Below are 25,009 nucleotides of genomic sequence, written 5' to 3' on the forward strand. Positions count from 1 at the left end.
AAATGTAGCAGAGGGTGGCAGGTGATTAGTTCCAATGAGATCGAGAAATTATCAGCCATAATATGAAATTGGCTCATACAGGACAGGGAACATTGATTGGGCTTCCACCCTGCAGTGGACATAATATAGGCCTAACGCTAACAATGAGCAAAGCCTGTGAAATTAATGCTCCATGAAATGAGCAGTACTGCACAGATTGCTGTGCTAGACTTCCCATTTTGCATGTTTTTACCAGCTTATCCTGCTCGCTGTTCAGACGCAAAGCTTCACCAGAAAAACAATGTTATACTTGGTGAGGATAATTCCAGTGAATCCAGTGTTTTATCTACACCTTTCCTTGCTTAAGTCCTCCTCCAAACTATACGATTTTCCTTGGAAATGTTCTGCTTACAGCACACCAACCGATCAAGTGAAACAACTTTATTGGGGTCCTGCAGGACGCGCCCTAGTATGCAATCACCATTTCACTTCACGTTACAACATACTGGTGGTAAAAATATTCTCTGGCAGGGTACAGAAGTGCATGCACTGAGCTAGCTTGTGCAGCGCGGTCTATTCCAGAAAGCTGAACCTATGTTTGGTACAGAATTTTGTAACCACACGATGCTTGCACAGATTAAATGTGGCCACACATAGCATCTTCTGAGCTTTTTTATGAAATGATCTTCCAGTATCTGAAAACATTTGTTTTTTTGTTTACTTCATAGTTCTCAGTGAAATATTTCTCTTGTTCCTCTCATTGAATAATGGCATTTGGTGTGACTAAGGTGTTCCTAATGCCTCACTATGAGATCAGAAAAACGATTCTCCTTGAAATTGCTTCACAAGCATTTCCTAAGATATTGAATGACAATGCTTGCACATGTACAAACATTTGCTAGTTTTATTGAGGGTTGATGATAAAGGGAATCAGTTGGTGCATCCAAGCCGAACAGAGATTAAGTGGCCCGGAGCCGTTTAGTTATATATCTTGCAGCTTGTTCCAGGTAGACAGGGCTTCATTCTGTAGAAATGGTAACTCATCACACTGGTTCCCCAGCATGAAGAACATAACTTGATGCTAACACTGACTCAGATGTTCTGAAATGTCCTAGAGGGTACATGAAGGCTGGGTACATGAAGGTTGCAGTTATACTAACTGTACAGTCAGCATGCTTGTGTGATATGTGCATAGCTGCATCAAAGCCACGTGTGAGAATATCGTGAACAGCTGAAAATCTCAATGGCAGCATAGCTTAAGAAGGCTGTCTTCCCTTTTCTGCCAGTTTCCAATATCATCTTTCCCTTTTCATGCATCTTCTTTCAATATATCTGGGGTTTTAATTCCCAAAATCACGATATATTAATGAGAAGCAAATTTTGAACATCTGGTGTTCTTTAACATCTTCACTTGTTTGCAGCGCAACACCAGAAACACAGGACAGGGAAGGAGCAAAAGAGAAAGAAAAGACGGCGCCGACTCTAAAAAATACGGCACTGACATCATGACACGCACAAGTTGTGATGTAAGCTGCCCAAAGAGTGGCCTCCCGTGAGAATAGTGAAGAATTGGGAATAGGATCTACCAGTAAGGGCTTTGTGTGCAATTCACAAACAGTGAAAAAGATCCACCAGGGGTGAACCACAGGTACATGGTGCACTCTGGTGGAGAGAGAGCAGAGTAAAACAGATGTGCCAGACAGGAGATTATAAATGGTTTTGTCTGGAGCTGGTGCCAGACCGAGCTCTGATTAAGTTTAAGGGGGTATTGAGCGCCAGGCCAATCTGATCCCATTCCTGTGATGGGAGGCAATGTGATGACAGGTGCGAATTCCATTTTCTTTTTTTTCCATGGGTTTAGGGAAATAATTTTTCAGGGATCAGATGAAAATACCTCCGACATGCATAATAACGTGCTTATTCTTGGGCGTAGTTATGCCTAGCCACCAGATTCGGAGAAAAAGGAATGTTTCCCGAAATGTGCGATAAAGTGTTTGGTGCTACGCCTTGACGGAAGTATTGATAGGTGCTTTGGAAATTGGTACGTCATTTCTGTAATCGTTAAATATGCAACTGCATGTGCCACTGCTAGGGATAGCGCGACACTCCCAGCCATTTCAGGGTAAGCCGTTTTAATCTACATGAAGATGTTAATGAGCCCGTTCTCCATCACAGCAGTAGCTGTGGCCATTCCTTCAACTAGGCCTACTGCAGCGCCAACTAAACGTCTGCATAAATTTAGCGCTAGTACCGTATATAATAATCAGCACGTGCCTTGGGTTCACTTCGATGGTGTTGTGACTTCATCTTGCGTGACAATGGTTTAAGTTGCACGCGTGCCTTAACCATTACTGCAATAGGATACCATGATTTATCGTCACGCATGGTGTTGCTTAGCTCGGTCCTCAGTGTTCGAAGCAGGTTCCGCCTTGTGAGTGCATGAGAGAGGCACAAGAGTTGATTTCTGCTCTGTGTTTCTATAATTCCCTAGCCTGTATTATACAGGAAGCGGATAGTGCTGGTGTGCGTCAGCTGCCTCGATGCGCTCTCAACCGCCTGCCTGGTAAGACTGATAGCTCATTCTATCAGCGCCTTGTCGTACTCCCTCCTCACACTGCGACATGTCCTCCACTTGGAGGACATGATGAAGGAACAAGATGATACGAAGCCCAAAACCGCAATGTTTGCAAGCCACAACCCGAGCAAACAATTCAACAGTGAGGCCAGAAAATCTACCTGACTAGGCCTGGAGCAACAAGCCAGAGAGCATATTCTTGGCTGGATAGATGGATGGATGTGGCCGTACCCTTTAGATCGGGCGGCGGCTAACGTCACCTAGCCGTAATGCTTAGTAAACTAACCACTAGATTTTTTTCCCTTTAAATAGTAAAGTTGGACGGGTACTTTGAAGTGAAGGTTTTAATTTTCAATCCTCCCTTGACTTTAGCCACCAATCAGATAACCTCCTTCTAGTTAAGTCTACCCGCTTAAAGTCTATTTTGCCCTCCCTGTCCCTAAACACCAGTGCTTTGAAAAACTCTGCGCCATCATCTTGAACTATAAGGTGAAGCCTTTTACAGAGCATTGTCAAGTGTTCGGCAGTTTTTTCTTTCTCTTCGCACGCACTGCATATTGTGTCTACCTCTTCATATTTGGCCCGATATGTCTTGGTTTGCAATACTCCCGTCCTGGCCTCAAACAGTAGAGAACTACCCTGAGTATTATCATAGATTCTTTCTTTGGCAATTTCCTGCTTAAAAGTTCGATAGATCTCTTGTGCGGACTTCTTAATCATGCCAATTCTCCACATGTCAGTCTCCGTTTCCTTCAGTTCCTTTTTAACCGATAGTTCTTTCTGGTTTGGCCACCTGCTGTTTTCTGAGTATTTACCAGTCAATTTCCTGGTTCGCTTCCTCCATTTTGTATTGACATTCTTCATGTACAAGTAGCTGAAAACCTTCATAGCCCAACGCTCCTCCCCCATTTCTCTCAATCGCTTCTCAAATTTTATATTGCTGCTAGCTTCCCTGCCATCAAATGATGTCCATCCCATATCACCTTGTACTCCCTGATTTGGTGTATTCCCGTGAGCTCCTAAAGCAAGCCTACATATTTCACGTTGCCTAATTTCTAATCTTGCTTGAACTTCTGACCTCATGCACAAAACCGCGTTGCCGAACATCAGCCCAGGAACCATGACCCCTTTCCATATTCCTCTCACAACATTATACCTATTGTAATTCCACAGTGCCCTATTTTTCATCACTGCTGCATTCCTGTTATCTTTAGTCGTCACGCATATTTCGTGTTCCCTCAGGTACTCGGTCCCATTGCTTATCCATACGCCGAGTTATTTGTATTTATCTGTTATCTCTAGCGTGACTTCCTGTATTCTAAGCTCACTACCTTTGGTATCATTAAAAATCATGACTACTGATTTTTCCTAACTGAATCTAAAATCTAACCTATCTCCCTCATTACCGCAGATGTCCATCAACCTCTGCAAATCGTCCTTGTTGTCGGCCATTAGCACTATATCATCTGCGTAGATTAATGCTGGTAGTGCCTGATCAATGAGTTTTCCTTGTTTGACTAAAGAGAGGTTGAAGCCAAGTCCCCTTGCCTCTAATTTGGCCTCTAATCCTTGTAGGTACATCATGAATAAGAAGGGTGACAGTGGGCACACCTGCCTAAGTCCACGTTTCACCACTGTGGGCTTGGATACTTGTTTTTCCCACTTTTTAACTACCTTGTTAGTTTTATAGATTTCCTTTAAACGATTAGTGACTCCATCTTTTACACCCAGTGTGTCTAGTATTCCCCACTAGTCCTCTTGAACCACGCTATTGTACGCTCCCTTGAATTTCTGCAGGCCGGTAGGAAGCTTCACAGCGCAGCGCCTGATCTTGTGAAATGGCGCAGCCATGCAGGCAGGGCATTCAATTCCCTCCCTATTTTTTGTATACTACTGTCCTTGTGTACATCGTAGAACACATAACAGTAATGATAGCAAACAGTTCATTGATTCGGGTAGGCTTGGTGTTTTTATTTAAAATGGAACAACGAGGAAGCTGCTGAAGCTCGTGCCTGTATACAGCTGCTTTATATGGAGATGAAACTTTAACGAAAAAAAAAACGTAATGATAAACAGTAGGCTCATAACAAACAACATTTCTCTGAGGGTGCATGGAATATATGTCCCATGCAAGGCTATGCATTGCAGTCCTTACTGCATTAATTATGTACACGTACTGCAGGGCATGCAAGTGTATGCAGACACACGCTGACGAAATGACATTTTTTGCTACGTACAAACGTGCACCGCACCAAATAAGACGCACGCGTTTGTATAGTCAGAGAACACTCGTGAATATTGATGAAATCACGCAGCTCGCTTACAGTATAAAACAAACACAATTGCGAACAATAAAATGCGACGCTCTTTAAAGAGGCGGACCCAGGTTACGAGGATAATTATCAGTACGGCATACACACCACGTGTCAAGCTTTTGCAACATCTAAAGAGACTAAATATGGAAAGTTGCCTTTGTAAGTTAACATGACAGTACCAAATGGAGAAGCCACATGAGAGAACAATTCATCGTGGGCTAAAAAATGTGTTTTAAATATTAAACACAGCTTTGCAAGATAATATCGACGAGTTTTACTCGTCTATGTGTGGGAGGTGTAGGCCTGATAAAATGCGATGTTGCTTCAGAGCCTTTCTTTCGTAATATTGCAATTTTATTCAACTCTTTCAAACGCGGCACCATAAATTTCTACTGGGTGCTCGAACACGGCAAGCAGGTCGCGGGGCAAAATCTTTGTAGCATTTTATTACCGAAACAGCGATACTAGCAATGCTTGAGCTGCACTTGCTGTTTTCTAAATTGTAACCTCCTCAATATCATCACTGTGATCAGGAAACAGAGAGGAAAAGTACAGCAGTAGTACGTAGAGAAATATTCAATTTCAAGCCCTTTAGCAATATCATCTAAACAAATTGCCAGTTCACTGTTGAATTCTCGATGGAAACAAACAGCTGATCAGGGACGCAAGCTTGGCTTGGCACTGGCTTGGCCGTTCATTCAGAGCCAAAAGCCGCTGCAGGAAACTGGATTGCGGATCGTATTGAGACAAAATATTTTATACATTTTTGTTTCCTTTGTTTCATTTCTCTAATAGCTCTTGTGATGGCGTGGACCGCGCTTCGTGATCTCATGTACCGGCGCACTGTTTTTAAGTTTAGTATGGCGCACGATAATACATGATTGCGTGCTTTAATTTAAAAAGGTTCGCGAGTATGGCAGCAACACTGCAATGTCGGGAAGAGGCACGGAGAAGAGGATAGTAGTAGTATGGTGGCTAGCCACCATAGTAGTAGAACCAGTAGCAGCTGCATGCCCGGGTGGAGCGACTGATGCCCAAATGGAGGAATGTCAACCCGATGCCTTTTGTGTTGGCCGTTCTGGCAGTTCCGCCGACTTTATAGAAAGAGACGACCTTTTCTTCTCTTTTCTTCGGGCATCTTCTCTTTTCCTTCGGGCCTCAGCGACAACATTGACGGACGACGTGTTCGACTTCACCGTGCACGTGAGTATAGGTTGGTTTTTCATTCGTGTGAATTCTTGTTCAAATTTGCAAATTGTCGACTTCATCCTGATCACCTGTCACCGGTAATGAGTCACATACGTGTGATGTTTAGGTGAAAGAAATGATAATGCACATTTTCTGCTCCATTTGCGTGACTTAGCTACACGAGGACATGAGGTAAAGCCTTTGTCACCTAGCCACTAGCAGGCAAGATCGATCACTCGCATCCTTCAGTTCACGAATCAACGCGCCTGCCTTAAAATTAGTAAGCTTGGCAGCAGTGGTTGCGGCTAGAGGACGGCGCTCTAATTCCCTGCTTCTGCGCGATACAGGTTGGTGACAGCCAGCTCGTTTCAAGGACGATCACCTATCCGCCGGTCGATAACGTTCATTCAGCTGCCTGCTGATCGCAACTGCACGGTCACTACACGTGTCTGGGAAACCTGCGTCATCTGCGCTTGGTTACCCTCACCACCGACGGAAAAGACGTCACTGGACAGCTTGGCCTGCCACCCATAGGCGCCTTGGACCCTACATAAGGATTCCCTCTAGTCCTGGCTCGTCACTTTGGCAGCAGTGGTTGCGGCTAGAGGACGGCGCTCTAATTCCCTGCTTCTGCGCGATACAGGTTGGTGACAGCCAGCTCGTTTCAAGGACGATCACCTATCCGCCGGTCGATAACGTTCATTCAGCTGCCTGCTGATCGCAACTGCACGGTCACTACACGTGTCTGGGAAACCTGCGTCATCTGCGCTTGGTTACCCTCACCACCGACGGAAAAGACGTCACTGGACAGCTTGGCCTGCCACCCATAGGCGCCTTGGACCCTACATAAGGATTCCCTCTAGTCCTGGCTCGTCACTTTGGCAGCAGTGGTTGCGGCTAGAGGACGGCGCTCTAATTCCCTGCTTCTGCGCGATACAGGTTGGTTCCTTACTTATTGTTTTGTCTTGGAACTCCTTGCCGCTCCCACTGCTGCCAGCAGTTTTTGTAGTTTTTAGCGTTGTCTTTATTATACTCTTTTTTAGTGTTTTCTACTATTGCTGATGATTATTAGTGTTCTAAGCATTGCATCATGCCAACCACGGCCGAGCTTTCGAGGCAAATTGAGCTACTTCGTGCTGACCTTGCAGAAATGAAGAATAGCTTGCAAGTGCATAGCCAACTCTACGAGTCCGTTAAGAGCAGAAATGAAGAATTGTCCAAAGAAAACAAAGAGCTCAGGGACGAGAGTAAACAACTATGTAATCGTCTGGCTGCCTTGGAGCAATACTCACGCTTAAACAATGTTGAGATAAAGGGTATCCCTGACACGAAAGGTGAAAACTGCCTTGCTATAATGCAGGCAATTGGTGAGAAAGTTGGGTGCCCCGTTGAGCCGACAGACATCGATGTCGTCCACCGTGTCCCGGCGAAAAATGGATCGAACATTATAGCGAGATTTTGCTCCAGGACAAAGAAAGCAGACTTTGCTTCCAAAGCACGGAAAGCACGAATCACGACGGGTGTCATTGGCTTTCGTAAAGAGACGGAAAAACCGGTGTTTGTTAACGATCACCTAACCCCAGAAAACAAGAGATTGTTTGCTCAGGCTTTGGAACTAAAAAAGGCGAAAAATTGGAAGCATCTATGGACAGATTCCTGCGTAATAAAGGCCAGAAAAAGTGATGACAGCCGCGTCTTTCGTATACGTGAAGCAGGCCATCTATCTGTCTTTCAGTAGATAGTTGCCTCTAAGATATCTGGAACAACCATGGATTCCTCTGTTTTGTCTTATCAGCAAACTAAAACATTTCTCAAGAATAAACCCCCAGCTTTATCATTGATTCATTTCAATGTCCGCAGCCTCAGAAAGCATCATAATGACCTCATACACTTCCTGACAGCAATCAATCACACGTTTTCAGTCATATGCCTCTCTGAGACATGGTTAACAAATAACGATGGTAATCTATATGGCATATCGAACTATACCTCTGAGTACTGCAACCGCGATTCAGCCCGTGGTGGTGGTTCTGCGGTCTTTATTGATTCGTCATTGTCATATAGGCGTCGTAACGATCTTTCTTTTACTAACCTAAACTGTGAATCGGTCTGGCTTGAATTTGACCAAACGGTTTTTTCACTGAACGGCAGAAACACCATCATTGCATCAATCTACCGCTCTCCGTCTTCATCTATTGTTCATTTTTGCTCGCAACTTGAATCCCTTCTAAACCTTCTCGTTTTTGAAAACAAAAACGTCATCATATGCGGCGACATTAACATTAACATACTTGACCTTTACAGTCATTCATGCTCGGATTATGTTCGCGTTTTTCAAAGTTTTGGCTTCTCATCGTTAATCACAGCTCCTACTAGGTGCGATCCATCAGGCACGAATACACTGATTGACCACATTTTGTCCAGTTTGACAACGAGCGCCTCTGCGGCTGTAATAGACTATCAGTTTAGTGACCATTATCCTGTTTTTCTCAGAATAGAATCCGCTCTCTTGCCCCGTGCCACAAATCATAAACAAGTCATGAAAGCGGTGTTTAACACAGAAACATTTGTTTCCTTGATTAACCAACTAGACTGGTCTGATGTCACACAAAACGAATCTGCTGAGCAAGCCTACGACTCATTTTCTGCTCTAATAGCAAACTGCATAACACAGAGCACATCGCATGTCCCTATTTCTTGGGGGTTTAAAGAGCGAAGAAACCCATGGATCACCAACGGATTATTGCACTCAATTTCAAAAAAAGATAAAATGCATAAGAAGCTTAAGGACCAACCATTTAACACAGTGCTACAAATTCGCTATAAAAAATATTCGAATACGCTTGGTGCAATTTTGAAACGTGCTAAACGTGACTATTTTCAAACGCGCATATTGCTTAATGGAACTGATACTAAACGAAACTGGCAGCTAATTAAAAAGTTTCTGAACAAAACCGATTCCCATGCACGGTTAACGAAAATAAGTACTGCATCCAGCACATTCACTGAGCCAATTGACATTGCCAATGCTTTTAACGACCATTTTGCCAACACTGAAAACAATCAACACCGGCCATCACTTTCCCACTTATCGCGCTGTCCGCAATCTTTTTACTTATATCCTACTTCTAGCGCTGAAGTTCGCTCTGTCATATCATCGTTAAAAACAACCGGGGCGGGTTTAGACTCCATTCACCCTTCACGAGTTAAGCTGATAATCGACTGTGTTTCACCTGTTCTTGCTAACATCATCAACAAAATGTTCAAGGATGGCACATTTCCAACCTCCCTAAAAAACGGCAAGATAACTCCCGTCTTCAAGAAAGGTGACCGTGAATACATTAACAATTACCGTCCTATTTGCATTCTTCCTTTTTTTAGTAAAGTAATCGAAAAGATTTTGTACAAACGCCTCATGTCATATTTCAAAAAATTCGACTTGCTCTCTCCCCATCAGTTTGGTTTCCGTCCAGGTTTCTCAACCGAACTGGCGCTCATTAGTTTCACGGACAAAATCAAACTAGCCATCGATGACGGTTCACTATTTGGTGCAGTCTTTGTTGATCTTACTAAAGCTTTTGACACTATTAATCATTCCATTCTTTTTCACAAGCTCGCATCTTACGGCATTACAGGACCAGCCTTGAGCCTTATTAAGAATTACCTAAAAAACAGGTCGCAAGTTGTACAAATCGACGGTAGTGTTTCCTCTCCCAAGGTTACTAATACAGGAGTGCCTCAAGGATCTATTCTAGGCCCGCTGCTTTTTCTACTCTTCATCAACGATTTGCCCCTAACACTTCGCCATACTGACTGCTTGTTATATGCGGACGATACAACCATATATTCATCTCATAAAAGCATCGCCGTACTGTTACAAAATCTAAATGTTGACTTAAAAAATGTAAGTGATTGGTGCAGTCGTAACTGCCTGCACATTAACCCCACTAAAACTACATTTGTAATATTTCATTCTCCATTATTAAAAGTGCCACCCGTGGTGCTCACGATGGGGGACAATGAAATACCCGTTACTAACAGCGCCAGGTTTCTGGGTGTGACATTAGATGAGCACCTAAAATATAATATTCATGTTCATTCACTAATGCATAAAGTTTCTTTTGGCATACACGTAATCATTAAATCACGTAATTATTTCGAAAGGCCCATTATTCGTTCACTTTATCACTCTTTCATTCATAGCCATCTGTCTTACTGTGTATCATCTTGGGCTAATACTTACTTTTGTCACCTCGATTCCCTTCAACGCCTGCAAAACCAAGCTATACGACTAATGACCTTCAGTAATGTTTTTACGCCCTCTAAACCGCTATACCAAAATCTAAATATTTTGCCACTCTCAGAACTACTTAAACAAAAACTATCTCTATTTATTTTTCGGCTAAAGAGATGTGGCACCTCCATTCCGGCTTACTCAAATGAATTTTTTGTCAACACTAACATTACGAGGTTCTCTTCAAACGACAATCTACTTCTTCCCGCCGCTCGAACAAATTACGCGAAACTAACAGCCCTTTTTTCAGGCATATCCATTTGGAATTCGATACCATACGAAATTAAATCAGCATCCTCTGTACATACATTTCAAAGCCTTCACAAAAAATACTGTCTCGGCAAATTATGTGGGCAGGCACACTAACTCAGGGATCTGCCATTTTTTTAGCTTTTTCTTAATACGATTTCTTTTTTCTTTTATTTTCGCGCATGCTTGATTTGCTACCATTACCGCTGAATATTTTGCTATCATTTGCTGAATATTTTGCTATCATTTGCTGAATATTTTGCTATCATTTGCTGAATATTTGCTATCATTCGCTGATTATTTGCTATTATTACCGCTATGAATTAATCTTGCTTTTGTTTTGTAGCCGTAATTTTTATAGCGTTTGGTATTCATTATTTTATATGCTGCTGTTGTGTTAAAACTTACTATGTTCACTTTGTTTTGATGAATTCATGACGCCTGTGTCATGAAGATTTCCCTTATAACTGTGTTTTTATTTTCCAGCGTATATTACAGTCATAGACTTAAATACCATGCCAGTTTTTTTGTTGTTTGTTGTCTTTTTTTTTTTTTGTTCATTTCTTGCTTTTACTCTTCTTATGTAGCTCCTTTAGCTTTCCTGTAAATTTTATACATGTATTTTTTTTTTTTTTTTCTCATGCTGCCCACGTTATTCAACTTACACATGTTCTAGTATTAGGAGGTCCCCCCGTCAGTTCCTGAAACTATGGGACCTCCGAATGTATTACTTACTACTAAAGATGTTACATTGTATCCAAAGAAGCTGAATAAATTGATTGATTGATTGATTGAAGCTGCTCGCAAAGAAATCTTACCGAGGCAATTTTGTTTTCTGTGAACAATGCACCGTAGATTTGTCTTGAATAACAAAAAAAAACTTGAAAAATGAATGTCGCGACCTTTTAGAAAACGCCGTGTCTAAGAGCTAGACGCGGCATTTTGTAGAAGGCTCATTAAATTCAGTATGTTTTCGTAGTTTCTGCTTGAAATTATTATTGTCTATGAATTTCATGGCCCAATCTTTTGCTTTGGCTGAAAATCTCGGCGGCAAAAACTTTGTTCAGTGTCCCTTTAAGGGCAGGTGTAGATGCCATCATTTCAGTCGAAAATCTTTTTGCTGGTTAACAATCTGGAACTAGAGTTCCAGATTTCATCAGCAACACATCGTCATGGTTTCATCAGATGCTGCATTATATACATTCTATCCTCGTTTTTAAATAGGTGTACAGTATAGTCCACTGTTACAGGAAACAAGCGAGCTCATGGACAGTTAGCCATGTGGTGCTAACTGGCAGCGAGGCTTGTGAATGGGACGCATGCGCATAGAATCGGGGTGCGCCCAGTTTTGTCTGCCATTTCTCCGCCTGTACGCATGACAGCATCGGAAAGCGCATCCGTATTTTAGCTGCGCAATTTATCTAGCCCAGTGCCTCCTGCTTCAGGGATTTCCTGTGAGCACAAAAAATGCATGATTTTAATCGTTGCTGAAGTGTTTTGCAAGTTGTCACCGTTAAAGCACATCATATTTTTGCATAATGCTCGCTGCAACTAGCAAGTTTCAATGACTCAAAATGCTGTTCAGGTCTGATGTAGCAAACATTTTAAGCTCGTCCTCGTGACCATGAAATATTGGTTTATTAAATAATGGAAGGCAGAGTTGGTATCAGTTGATTTACAGTGTGAAAATGAAAAGTGCGAAGGACCGTGCCTCGCAAGTAAGCCCCGAGAGCATGAGCAGAGAAGTAGCAGATGAGGATGCTCATGCGCTGCATTTCCAAATCTCACCAGCACTAATGCTTGACGGACTGCTGGCCACGCACTAGCGTGTTCTTTCTGAAACAGGACTTTGGCCCTGTAAGCAAGTTCTTGAAGGGCATAAGTAAAACGTAGAATGGGCCCCCTAAATGCACCCATCCTCGAACCATTGGGCTTATGAATTAGTGCCCTTTTCAAAATACAACTATTCTGAGCTATAAATTGTGACAGAACAGTGCACGAAGTTTAAAAATGGGAAAAAAGTCTTTAAATGTCCCCTTTATACATAGTGTTCTTGTGATGTCACTTCTGCCGTTGTCGCCCTCTCCCGCCATGCCCGGGTAACTCCCTGGGTACCTACGGCAGTTCACGAGCTGCAGTGCGGTTTGTTGGGGGCTCGTCATCTGTTGCTGTGAACGATGTGGAAGCATTGTGGTTTTTTGTTGTCTTATTTTAACGAGCTCATTGGATTAGGAAGGCCTCGCTCGTTCACTCGATACAAGACCAGATAATCAAGATGTGTGACACATATACCAGCCACGGCGTACACCGGCTGCCCGCCACAACCTATGAGAGCCTTGCTTTCACTACAAATTGCCTGGCCCAAAAACAAGTGAAAGCTCAAAATCTCTCGAGCCGCAATTTTAAGAGTGGATGTGCGAAGCGCAGCTGCTCCCATCGAAAACTAGTCGTGCAGAGCTAGGCAAGTTTACAAGAGATATAATATTATGAATATATTGTCACGGCCTACGCCAACAAAGTAGCAATGCCCTCCCCCCCCTGAGTGTTTTAAACAGTGCTGATGTTGAGCTTGAGCCTCTTTGATTGCAATTTGTGGAAATAGTCGAGGAAAATATTATACAAGGCAGATAGCGACTTTGCATGGTGTGTGCCGCGGTAATGCCAGTCATCACTTTATTTTTCGCGTATGCTTTAACACACTTTTCACTTTGTATTTTGCTTTTGTTGTACGCTAATGTACAGTGGAGTCACTGTACATAATAGAGACCATGTATAGAATTAATTGACTAATTAAAAAAAAATCCTGACGCCCAACTTAAACCGATCGGCTATACTTCAAAGTGAACTAATATTGTTTCCCATTCTTTATAGTTTGTTTCAATGCAATACCAAATCTCCGCGATCGCCATCACGATTTTAACCGCCTTCCTCGCCATCATGATTTTAACTGCGGACAAGTTTGTATGTACAGTATCTTGGTAAGCTATATCTGTTTGCAGGTAAATACTTGGCTATGGCACTTACCCGTAATGAAGTTGCACCTGAAGATGGAAATATTGCAAAGTTTCTTCAAGTAGCTTTTGTTAATCTGCACCAGCCAAATACGCTGGTACTTTTAGGAAAATCGGAATGTGCGTTCTCAATTTCAGGTTATAACTTTCAGCGAAGAAACACCCTAAGCTCTGCTCCCTCTGCGTGGACTACTAAATCAACTTGCCTCACTAGCAGCTCATAATTTCTCAAACTTGCATCGTGAGGCAAAACTAAACGGGTGCAAGCACGAGGAGACAACATGGCAGTTGTAGGCGATAGATTCGGTTGGTGCCAGGGCATGTTGGTGGCGCATTTCGGAAGTGACGAAAAGGCGCTGCGAGATGCACGTGCACACTTTGTATAGTTGCTGTATTGGACAGCAAACTTTTTTTTCTTATCTGAGCAGTTTTACCAAAGGAAGCTTCATCATAGAGCGTGATAAATGAAGCGAATCCACAGGTTGAACCACATCATAGCCTCGCTGTGCTTTTGTACTTTTTTTAGTTCGCAAAATTTATTTGTACATATAAGTGACAACTTGCCAGTAATAAGGCAGCACTTGTTTCTTTACCATATGATCATCTCCGGTGTGCTGCTGCCTCAATACTTCAAATTCTAAGCATTTACACCATTGTATGCTAACTTTTCCTTCAAAGTGAGACAAGCCACATGTGTATCGTAGATCAAGAAGCATGCCAGTTTTACGTACTTGCAAGGTAAACATCAGAAATGCACAGTTGATCAAAAATACTAGTTTAGTGGTGCATCTACATAGCAGAGCACCTGTGGCACCTCGGGAACAAGATAATGCCACATATGTTACAAGAGATAATTAAAAAAGACAGGGGACGTTCCGTGAACAAATAGAAACAAAAATAAAATGGCACACGGCAGCGATCGAAGGCGGCAAGGGGGGGGGGAGCCCGTGGGACTTCGGCGGATGAACGTAAGGTGTGTGTTTAATATGTGGAAGAAAAAAAACAAAATTTTGGCGACTGAAGTGAGGGTGACTTAGTGAGTGCGCTCATGACGAGAGTAACCACGGTTATTATTATTTTTTTTCAAATCTCTTTTGAAATGACGATAGTTATTGCGCGAGAACAAAACGACAACACAGAGACAAGAAGGACACGAAAGACACGAGCGCAAACTTCCAACTGAGTTTATTGCGCAGAGCACGAAAATATATAGAGGAGACAGTGACCATGGCAAAAGAGCAGAACATGAGTAAGAAAACCAAAAACAACCAACACAAATACAAAGGCACTGAAAAACAGCAAAGAAAAATCTAGAAGAAACCGAACCAGAAAGGTAAAGCTACCTGCCCGCACCGAATCTTTCGAGGAACCTGCGTTCCTTCTCGGACTAAGCCACGGAGGGCTTGCTAATCCAAGGCACCTGTTCGCGTTACCTGCCCGCACCGAATCCTTCGAGGAACCTGCGCTCCTTCTCGGACAAGGCCACGGAGGGCTTGCTAACACAAGGCACCTGTTCGCGTGCCATTTGCGCAGCCTCGACAATGACCCGGGTGCCCACATCTCTGTGTTTGTACAGTGTCGCTGTTTCCTCGAAGAGGGGAACACACTTGCACTCAGTGCAGTGCTGGGCAAGAAAACCATCTTTCCCGTTTTTAACATTGTTCGCGTGCTCTCTCAGCCGATCGTTCAGGCACCTTCCCGTCGTTCCGACATAACAAGCACCACATGAAAGGGGGGTCCTATACACGACTTCCCGGGAGCAGGCCGCATACCTGTTTCGATGTTGAACTCTGCAATCTGTTGATGATTTCGTTTTCAGGGGGTTGGTAGATTTGGTGAGGCTGATTAATTTGAACGGTGCTGAGAACATGACACGAACTCCAACACGTTTTCCGATTTTTTTGAGCCTATGTGATATCTGGTGTATGTATGGAATCACGGCTACCCTTTCACGTTCTGTATCCGTGCTGATCAGATTCTGTCGCGTTTTCTGCTCCGCCTTATTAGTCCGCAGGATCGTCTCCGCAACAGACGCGATAAACGCCTCGGGGAAACCTGAAGCCTTAAGGCGGGAAACTTGAGCTTTGAAGCTCGCAGAGATATTGTGGGCGCAAGACCTATTTAAAGCATTCTCAAGGCAGGTTCGTGCTATGCCTCGCTTAACTATCTTACTGTGAGCAGAAGAAAAGGGAAGCAGAGGTTTCTGCGCACGTGGTTCATAGCACCAACAGATGTGCTGTGAGCTAAAAACCAGATTTAAATCCAAAAAGCGTAATTTGTCATTATCGGGCATTTCATGTGTCACCACAAGAGGCTGCAAACAATTTTCGAACACGCCTATAGTTTGAGTGGCCAACGAGTGAAACATAGAAGACTCACAATTTAGAATAACCAAAAAATCATCCACGTATCTAAATATTTTGACGACATGCGAGCCTTCTAACTTTTCCTGTAGTTTTTTGCCCATTTTTGCCAATAGAAGATCACTGAGTAGAGGTGCTATGCATGAGCCAATTGAAACACCCTTTTTCTGCAGATAAATGCAATCATTCCATTGTACGAAAGTAGACGTAAGATACAGCAAAACCAGGTCAAGAAAATCCCGCGAAGTAATGCCAGTTTTTAATTGGAAGTTCAATTCTCCGAAAGTTTCTATGTTATTCCTTATACATTCTAGTACCTCATCGTGAGGCAGCGAGTAGTATAGGTCCTTTATGTCAATTGAAAAACCGAAAAGATTAGATTGATTTGGTTGTTTGAAAAATTCTATCAGAGCCTGCGAGTTTTTGATCAAAAATGGGTCGTCAATCTTTAGACACTTTAGATGGGTCTGAATAAACAAGCCGAGTTGCTTTTGCCACGTACCACTTTCTGTCACAATGACACGGAAGGGCATGTCAACCTTATGTGTTTTGGCAGAAAAAAACATGCTGAGCCCATTTTTGTCACTTTTGCTAATGTACTGTGCTAACTGTTTTAACTCTAGTTTACGACACATTTCCCTGGCCTGCGTTTTTACCCTATCCAGACGAATGTCGGTACAACATTTGAAAACAGATTCGATAGCTGTGACCGCCTTTTCCAGGTACAAGCAGTTAGGAAGAACGGCGAAACCACCCTCCTTATCTGACGGCACAACACAAAGTTCATTGTCTCTAAGAAACTTGGTCGTCTTCCGCACCGGAAGGCTCTTGCTGGAAGGCTTACCCCGTAGGAGCACGTCGACACCTTCTGATATGCACCTGTCTGAATCCTCAGGTGAAGCATGGCCAGCCACCTAGCGCACCATTGAAAGAAGCTCGGGTGCGGACCTCCCTCGGTCGACGGTGAACTTCGGACCTAGAGCGAGGGTGTTGTGGACGTAGTCTGGGAGGACGACGTCACTGCATGAGTGGACGACACCTGATTGCCGAGGCTTAGTTGGGCGCTGTGCACGAAGGCTGGCGAGTTCACGTGACCACAGGTGGTTTGCAGTGTACTCAATTCGGTCGCAGTACTCTCGCCATCTTCTTTTCTTCACTGCCGGTGTTAGATCTGTCAGTTGAAGCTGGACATGCAGGGCGTCCCGGTACATGCGCTCTTGTCGGTGCCATTCAGACCGAAGAATTTTGCACACCCGTATGCCATGGCCGATGGAGGGGTGGTAACCTCCAAACAGGGCTTTAACGTCCAAAGGGAGTTGCTTGGTGCGAATGCAAAAGGAAAAGGTGCGCGCACGGCAAATAGAGACTGCGATAAGGGTTACGAGGACTGAATGATGAAGAGAAACACACGAAAAAGAGCCCGAATAACTAGAAATGTAACTTAGAAGTGTGGCAGCTTGGGCTAGTTGGTATGGCATGACGATAGTTATTGCGCGAGAACAAAACGACGACACAGAGACAAGAAGGACACGAAAGACACGAGCGCAAACTTCCAACTGAGTTTATTGCGCAGAGCACGAAAATATATAGAGGAGACAGTGACCATGGCAAAAGAGCAGAACATGAGTAAGAAAACCAAAAACAACCAACACAAATACAAAGGCACTGAAAAACAGCAAAGAAAAATCTAGAAGAAACCGAACCAGAAAGGTAAAGCTACCTGCCCGCACCGAATCCTTCGAGGAACCTGCGTTCCTTCTCGGACTAAGCCACGGAGGGCTTGCTAATCCAAGGCACCTGTTCGCGTTACCTGCCCGCACCGAATCCTTCGAGGAACCTGCGCTCCTTCTCGGACAAGGCCACGGAGGGCTTGCTAACACAAGGCACCTGTTCGCGTGCCATTTGCGCAGCCTCGACAATGACCCGGGTGCCCACATCTCTGTGTTTGTACAGTGTCGCTGTTTCCTCGAAGAGGGGAACACACTTGCACTCAGTGCAGTGCTGGGCAAGAAAACCATCTTTCCCGTTTTTAACATTGTTCGCGTGCTCTCTCAGCCGATCGTTCAGGCACCTTCCCGTCGTTCCGACATAACAAGCACCACATGAAAGGGGGGTCCTATACACGACTTCCCGGGAGCAGGCCGCATAACTAAGCCTCGGCAATCAGGTGTCGTCCACTCATGCAGTGACGTCGTCCTCCCAGACTACGTCCACAACACCCTCGCTCTAGGTCCGAAGTTCGCCGTCGACCGAGGGAGGTCCGCACCCGAGCTTCTTTCAATGGTGCGCTCTGTGGCTGGCCATGCTTCACCTGAGGATTCAGACAGGTGCATATCAGAAGGTATCGACGTGCTCCTACGGGGTAAGCCTACCAGCAAGAGCCTTCTGGTGCGGAAGACGACCAAGTTTCTTAGAGACAATGAACTTTGTGTTGTGCCGTCAGATAAGGAGGGTGGTTTCGCCGTTCTTCCTAACTGCTTGTACCTGGAAAAGGCGGTCACAGCTATCGAATCTGTTTTCAAATGTTGTACCGACATTCGTCTGGATAGGGTAAAAACGCAGGCCAGGGAAATGTGTCGTAAACTAGAGTTAAAACAGTTAGCACAGTACATTAGCAAAAGTGACAAAAATGGGCTCAGCATGTTTTTTTCTGCCAAAACACATAAGGTTGACATGCCCTTCCGTGTCATTGTGACAGAAAGTGGTACGTGGCAAAAGCAACTCGGCTTGTTTATTCAGACCCATCTAAAGTGTCTAAAGATTGACGACCCATTTTTGATCAAAAACTCGCAGGCTCTGATATAATTTTTCAAACAACCAAATCAATCTAATCTTTTCGGTTTTTCAATTGACATAAAGGACCTATACTACTCGCTGCCTCACGATGAGGTACTAGAATGTATAAGGAATAACATAGAAACTTTCAGAGAATTGAACTTCCAATTAAAAACTGGCATTACTTCGCGGGATTTTCTTGACCTGGTTTTGCTGTATCTTACGTCTACTTTCGTACAATGGAATGATTCCATTTATCTGCAGAAAAAGGGTGTTTCAATTGGTTCATGCATAGCACCTCTACTCAGTGATCTTCTATTGGCAAAAATGGGCAAAAAACTACAGGAAAAGTTAGAAGGCTCGCATGTCGTCAAAATATTTAGATACGTGGATGATTTTTTGGTTATTCTAAATTGTGAGTCTTCTATGTTTCACTCGTTGGCCACTCAAACTATAGGCGTGTTCGAAAATTGTTTGCAGCCTCTTGTGGTGACACATGAAATGCCCGATAATGACAAATTACGCTTTTTGGATTTAAATCTGGTTTTTAGCTCACAGCACATCTGTTGGTGTTATGAACCACGTGCGAAGAAACCTCTGCTTCCCTTTTCTTCTGCTCACAGTAAGATAGTTAAGCGAGGCATAGCACGAACCTGCCTTGAGAATGCTTTAAATAGGTCTTGCGCCCACAATATCTCTGCGAGCTTCAAAGCTCAAGTTTCCCGCCTTAAGGCTTCAGGTTTCCCCGAGGCGTTTATCGCGTCTGTTGCGGAGACGATCCTGCGGACTAATAAGGCGGAGCAGAAAACGCGACAGAATCTGATCAGCACGGATACAGAACGTGAAAGGGTAGCCGTGATTCCATACATACACCAGATATCACATAGGCTCAAAAAAATTGGAAAACGTGTTGGAGTTCGTGTCATGTTCTCAGCACCGTTCAAATTAATCAGCCTCACCAAATCTACCAACCCCCTGAAAACGAAATCATCAACAGATTGCAGAGTTCAACATCGAAACAGGTATGCGGCCTGCTCCCGGGAAGTCGTGTATAGGACTCCCCTTTCATGTGGTGCTTGTTATGTCGGAACGACGGGAAGGTGCCTGAACGATCGGCTGAGAGAGCACGCGAACAATGTTAAAAATGGGAAAGATGGTTTTCTTGCCCAGCACTGCACTGAGTGCAAGTGTGTTCCCCTCTTCGAGGAAACAGCGACACTGTACAAACACAGAGATGTGGGCACCCGGGTCATTGTCGAGGCTGCGCAAATGGCACGCGAACAGGTGCCTTGTGTTAGCAAGCCCTCCGTGGCCTTGTCCGAGAAGGAGCGCAGGTTCCTCGAAGGATTCGGTGCGGGCAGGTAATGCGAACAGGTGCCTTGGATTAGCAAGCCCTCCGTGGCTTAGTCCGAGAAGGAACGCAGGTTCCTCGAAGGATTCGGTGCGGGCAGGTAGCTTTACCTTTCTGGTTCGGTTTCTTCTAGATTTTTCTTTGCTGTTTTTCAGTGCCTTTGTATTTGTGTTGGTTGTTTTTGGTTTTCTTACTCATGTTCTGCTCTTTTGCCATGGTCACTGTCTCCTCTATATATTTTCGTGCTCTGCGCAATAAACTCAGTTGGAAGTTTGCGCTCGTGTCTTTCGTGTCCTTCTTGTCTCTGTGTCGTCGTTTTGTTCTCGCGCAATAACTATCGTCATGCCATACCAACTAGCCCAAGCTGCCACACCTCTTTTGAAAGCCACAAAAAATCAGTATGTGGTGCAGCCTAACAGAAGGTTCGTGAAGGCAAATTATGAATTCGTCGTTGTACAAAGGCCTATTTTTTTTTTCATGCGCACCATCCCCGCCGCGGTGGTCTAGTGGCTAAGGTACTCGGCTGCTGACCCGCAGGGCGCAGGTTCGAATCCCGGCTGCGGCGGCTGCATTTCCGATGGAGGCGGGAATGTTGTAGGCTTGTGTGCTCAGATTTAGGTGCACGTTAAAGAACCCCAGGTGGTCTAGATTTCCGGAGCCCTCCACTACGGCGTCTATCATAATCATATAGTGGTTTTGGGACGTTAAACCCCACATATCAATCAATCAATCATGCGCACCATAAATAGTGCTCAAAATTTAATTGCATATGTTGTTTTCATCCTCGCTGTATTCCGTGCTGTTTATGATGTAAAAAAAAGTAGCACGCTGAAGTGGTGCTGCTTTTGGGTAACAGTTGAAAATTGCGGGGTGCATGAATGCGGAATACTGCCGCTTACACTCAAATCACTCTTGTGGTCACCTCCCACTGTTTGCAGCATGTGTTGTGTATACACAGCTGCATATTTCCTAGCTAGAAAAATTTGGTTTTAGGTGTTTCACGCCATTTTCCATGTAACTATTCCACAATTGCACACACTGATCAGCAGGCTTTCAATTGCGCTGAAGGACACAGGTGCCATAAAATTCATAGTCGATTCTTTCAAGAAACCGTATGTAAAGGCTGAAGCTTCATGCGTACATACACACACACATACCATATTGTTTTTTGTACTTTATGAAAGCTGCGAAGGTCTCATGTGCCTCCAAGCGTAACCTGTCTTATTTATTCTCCATCACCGCAAAAGTTTTGGTAGTTCCAAATAAAAGTACTTTGCGCATGGCCACTTTTGGGTAATTTTTTTGTGTAGGTGTTATTTGAGCAGCCTACAGTGTTTACTTTATAAGCCTGTATGTATATGTTGCATTATAAAGATGCAGAATGTGTGTAGCTGTACAATATAGATGAAGTGTAAAAATTAAGTGTGTCTATTGTAGTGTTCTTGCAACCAATCTTACCCCCGTATTCTAGAACGTCCCTCCACTCAACGCTTCACCTTCACTTGAGATGGCTGATGGGAGCGCCGTCTCTAAGCAGAGAAAATTGCTGCATGTCAGCAATAATCTGCTGTGATTCTCGAGTAGCGCAGCGTCGCTTTCAAACGAGACGCGGCACAGTGCTCAACTCTGTCAAGTGAAGGGTGAAAGTCGAGTCGGGGAGCGTTTATGAATATGGGGGTTAGTTTTGTTGTCTTGTTAACCTGCCATTAACACTGGATTGATGCTACTTTGCTCTAGCTGTACAGTGCTCTCCAAGGCTCAAGGAGGCACCGCACGGGGAAGGCTCGGAGCAAACTATGCGTGAGTTTCCTTTCATTGTTACACTATGCACGTATTAAGTGATAGACTTTACTGTATGCTATTTGTATTGTGCAAGTTTTTGGGGACATACAACTTCCAACACTTATATGTTCTGACTAAAATCACGCAAGAATGAGAGAAGCTTGTGCAAAAATTATGCAAGAATGTAAGAAGCTTTTGCAGAAGTCTGTGAAATGAAGTTTTGAAATTTCGTGGCAATGTGTCATTGTACAGTAGTCAACAGTCTTGCTCAGCATGCTTGACTGCAGGGCTCCCGGCTGCACAGGCGCATCTACGGAGTGCCTGATGCATGATGGGCCAAATGTCAGCCTGCACACTGGTGCCTCTTATCCCCGTTTGTCTGTTACATCAGTGTCTCTTGTAAAGGGGATCAACTGTGCTACCTTTTTTTTTCGAATTTAATGAGTTCTTTTTTCAGATTATTGTTGTTTTAAGGTAGAGCCTCACATTTCTATCAAATACTGAAGATTCTATTTTTCCTTCTAGATGCTATGAAGTCACTCCTTGTGTTACAGTAGAGTGAACACTGTTTTGAGAAAAGGTACTTTATGGAGTTAACTCACTCCATATTGACTTAACACACAGAATTGGTGAAAACTACACTCCATTCCAGCTGCATTAGCAATAATATTCATTTGCATACTTCTGTTTCTTTTGTTTGTTTGTTGGCTGGAGGTTTGGAGTATAGGGTGGCCAGAGGGCACTGTGTAGTCTTTCTTCATATTCCCAATTTTGTGAACATCAATTGATAGCCATATGGGAAGCAGCCAGCATGCTGAAACAGCGGTGCAAGCATGCAAGATGTTCACCATTGCATGCAGTCAGTTGCTGTGAGCAACCTACTGCATACAATTAACTGCGAGTGGTGAACTAACGCTGCACTATGTGTGCCTCCTGGAAAGCTGCAATGGTAAAGTGCCACAATTGTATAGTAACATGGATAACATCGCAATTTGTTTGTTGAATAATTTTGCAACAGAATCAATAGAGTTTTGGATAAATTTGTGTATCTGCCTGGTTCATCAAAGCTACAGAGTCAAATGCGGTATATACTCGCGTATTATGTGTACTTTTTTTGTCAATCCGGTCATGTGCGAAGCTAGTAGGAATCGCTGGCCTAAAAGCTCAACTGGGAATATATGTTGCAGGCGCTGTCACAGCTGTCTCAAAGCGGATTGTCATTTGTTTGCTAAGCCTGTTCAAATGCCCCCATTTTCTTGAAGTTCTTCCGAACAGTGCTCACAAAAACCAGTTCCCACGACAGGTTTATGCCAGAGAACATAAGTACTCTCCAATAATTGTCGGGAACCCAACGTAAAGTAAGATGCAGACAAGAAAGCGCGATGCCAACACAGTGCTGTGTGTGTCGCCCTTCATGTGTGTGTGTGTCCATTCCTTGTCCCAGTCTTCTATTGCGTTGTGTTCCCTCCGATATCTAACCAACACACCCAAGCTTCTATGCTAAGTGTTATTCAACGCACTCTTCTGCTGGCTCCCATACTGAATATTGCATGTCGAAGAACTCCACGCTGATGTGCTTAGCGGTAGCACGGTTTCAGTTTTCTTCGGTAAGCTTTATAACAGCAATCTGCCTTGTATATAATTATTGTAGCCTATCACAAGGAACGGTAAAAGCGCAATGGCCAGATGGCAAAACCGAAAAAAAATGAGTGCGAAAACCTGCCTCATCTAGTTGATGTGACAGGTCCTTGCACGCGTTCAACATCTGTGCTGTGTCTCGGGAATACATTCTTGCCGTGGAAGAGGTGGGAAGATAGGAGGCAAACCTTTAGGCATTTCGGACTACACATAAACAGGTTTCAGTTTTCAAGTTCGATATTCTAGGGAAAGCATAAAAGTTCATGGAAGAAGGGACCTTGCACTCAGTCCATTTTGTGTAAGACTGCACTCGCCTGCTCGACAAGAGATGTGCCTGACCAGAGCATCATGAAGTCAAATGTGTCTGTGTGTGTGCTGGCAAGGTGGCTCGGGCTGGTCGGGGAGGGCAAAGTATGCGAGCAAAAAGTTTCTTGTAGTAAAGCAGGCTGGCTAATTATACTGGTGAGCAAATTATGTGAGGGTGCAAATTGTGCGAGTAAATATGGTATGTACTCTTGTATGTGTCAGCTCTATTGCTACGGATCCTGCGGATCCAACTTGGCATCCGGCAGCAACAAAGAGAGGTTCTGCAGAAGGTGCGACTGCTGAAGCACAAGGTACGGCTCTTGTCCGTGCCTCAGCACGCCCATCCAGCACAGCGCCCCTCTGACCTTCCCCGGCTGCCTGCTGGTACAATTGGAGAAGTGGAGGCAGCAGAAGCAGCTGTGCAGAGTAAAGCTGTGGCTGCGGCTTTGGTGTATATTTCTTGATTTTTAATATGCCTATGTAACATGCAGAAATTTAGTACTGCTTTAAGATACTGTGTTTCGGGAAACAAACTAGTCAGGTTATCTCATGAGCCACTGTACTACAGTTGAATATGAATAATTCGTACTCAAAGAGGCCAGAAAATTTGTTCAAATTAAAAGAAGTTCAAAATAATGAATGTTACCATAATTACTTGAATTTAACACGCACCTTTTTTTGGTTAAGAGAGTTCATAAATCGCATGTGCGTTGGAATCGAGTACGAAAAAAAATGAATATCGTCATTCTATTGCCATCGCCACTTACAAAAGGGCCGCCCCCTACGTGCGTCGGCATGGCGCGTCGGTCATTTCTGCCTATGTGTTTCCCATGCGCGGCACTTCATACGTGTGCTGAGGAATTCGTCATCTTGTAGTACATTAGCATCGACGGCATGGTAGGGCCGACTCCAAAAACTCGACGAGTGCACCACAATGCTGCTTCTAAAAGAAAAGTCGTCGAGTGTGCCGGAACGGACAGAAATCGGGCCGCATCGTGGTCATTCGGAGTTCCCGAAACGTGCGTGCGGGACTGGCGGAAACAAAAGCAGAATATTGTCGACAGCAAAGATTCACGCAAAGGCTTCAGTGGACCACAGCAGGGTCGGTTTCCACAAATTGAAGAGCTGCTCGGCGAGTATGTGATTAAGCAGTGAGCGGCACAGCGGCCCGTGACGACAGAAC

The sequence above is a fragment of the Rhipicephalus microplus genome, chromosome 3, assembly GCF_043290135.1.
Source record: "Rhipicephalus microplus isolate Deutch F79 chromosome 3, USDA_Rmic, whole genome shotgun sequence".
In the NCBI taxonomy this organism is placed as follows: domain Eukaryota; kingdom Metazoa; phylum Arthropoda; class Arachnida; order Ixodida; family Ixodidae; genus Rhipicephalus; species Rhipicephalus microplus.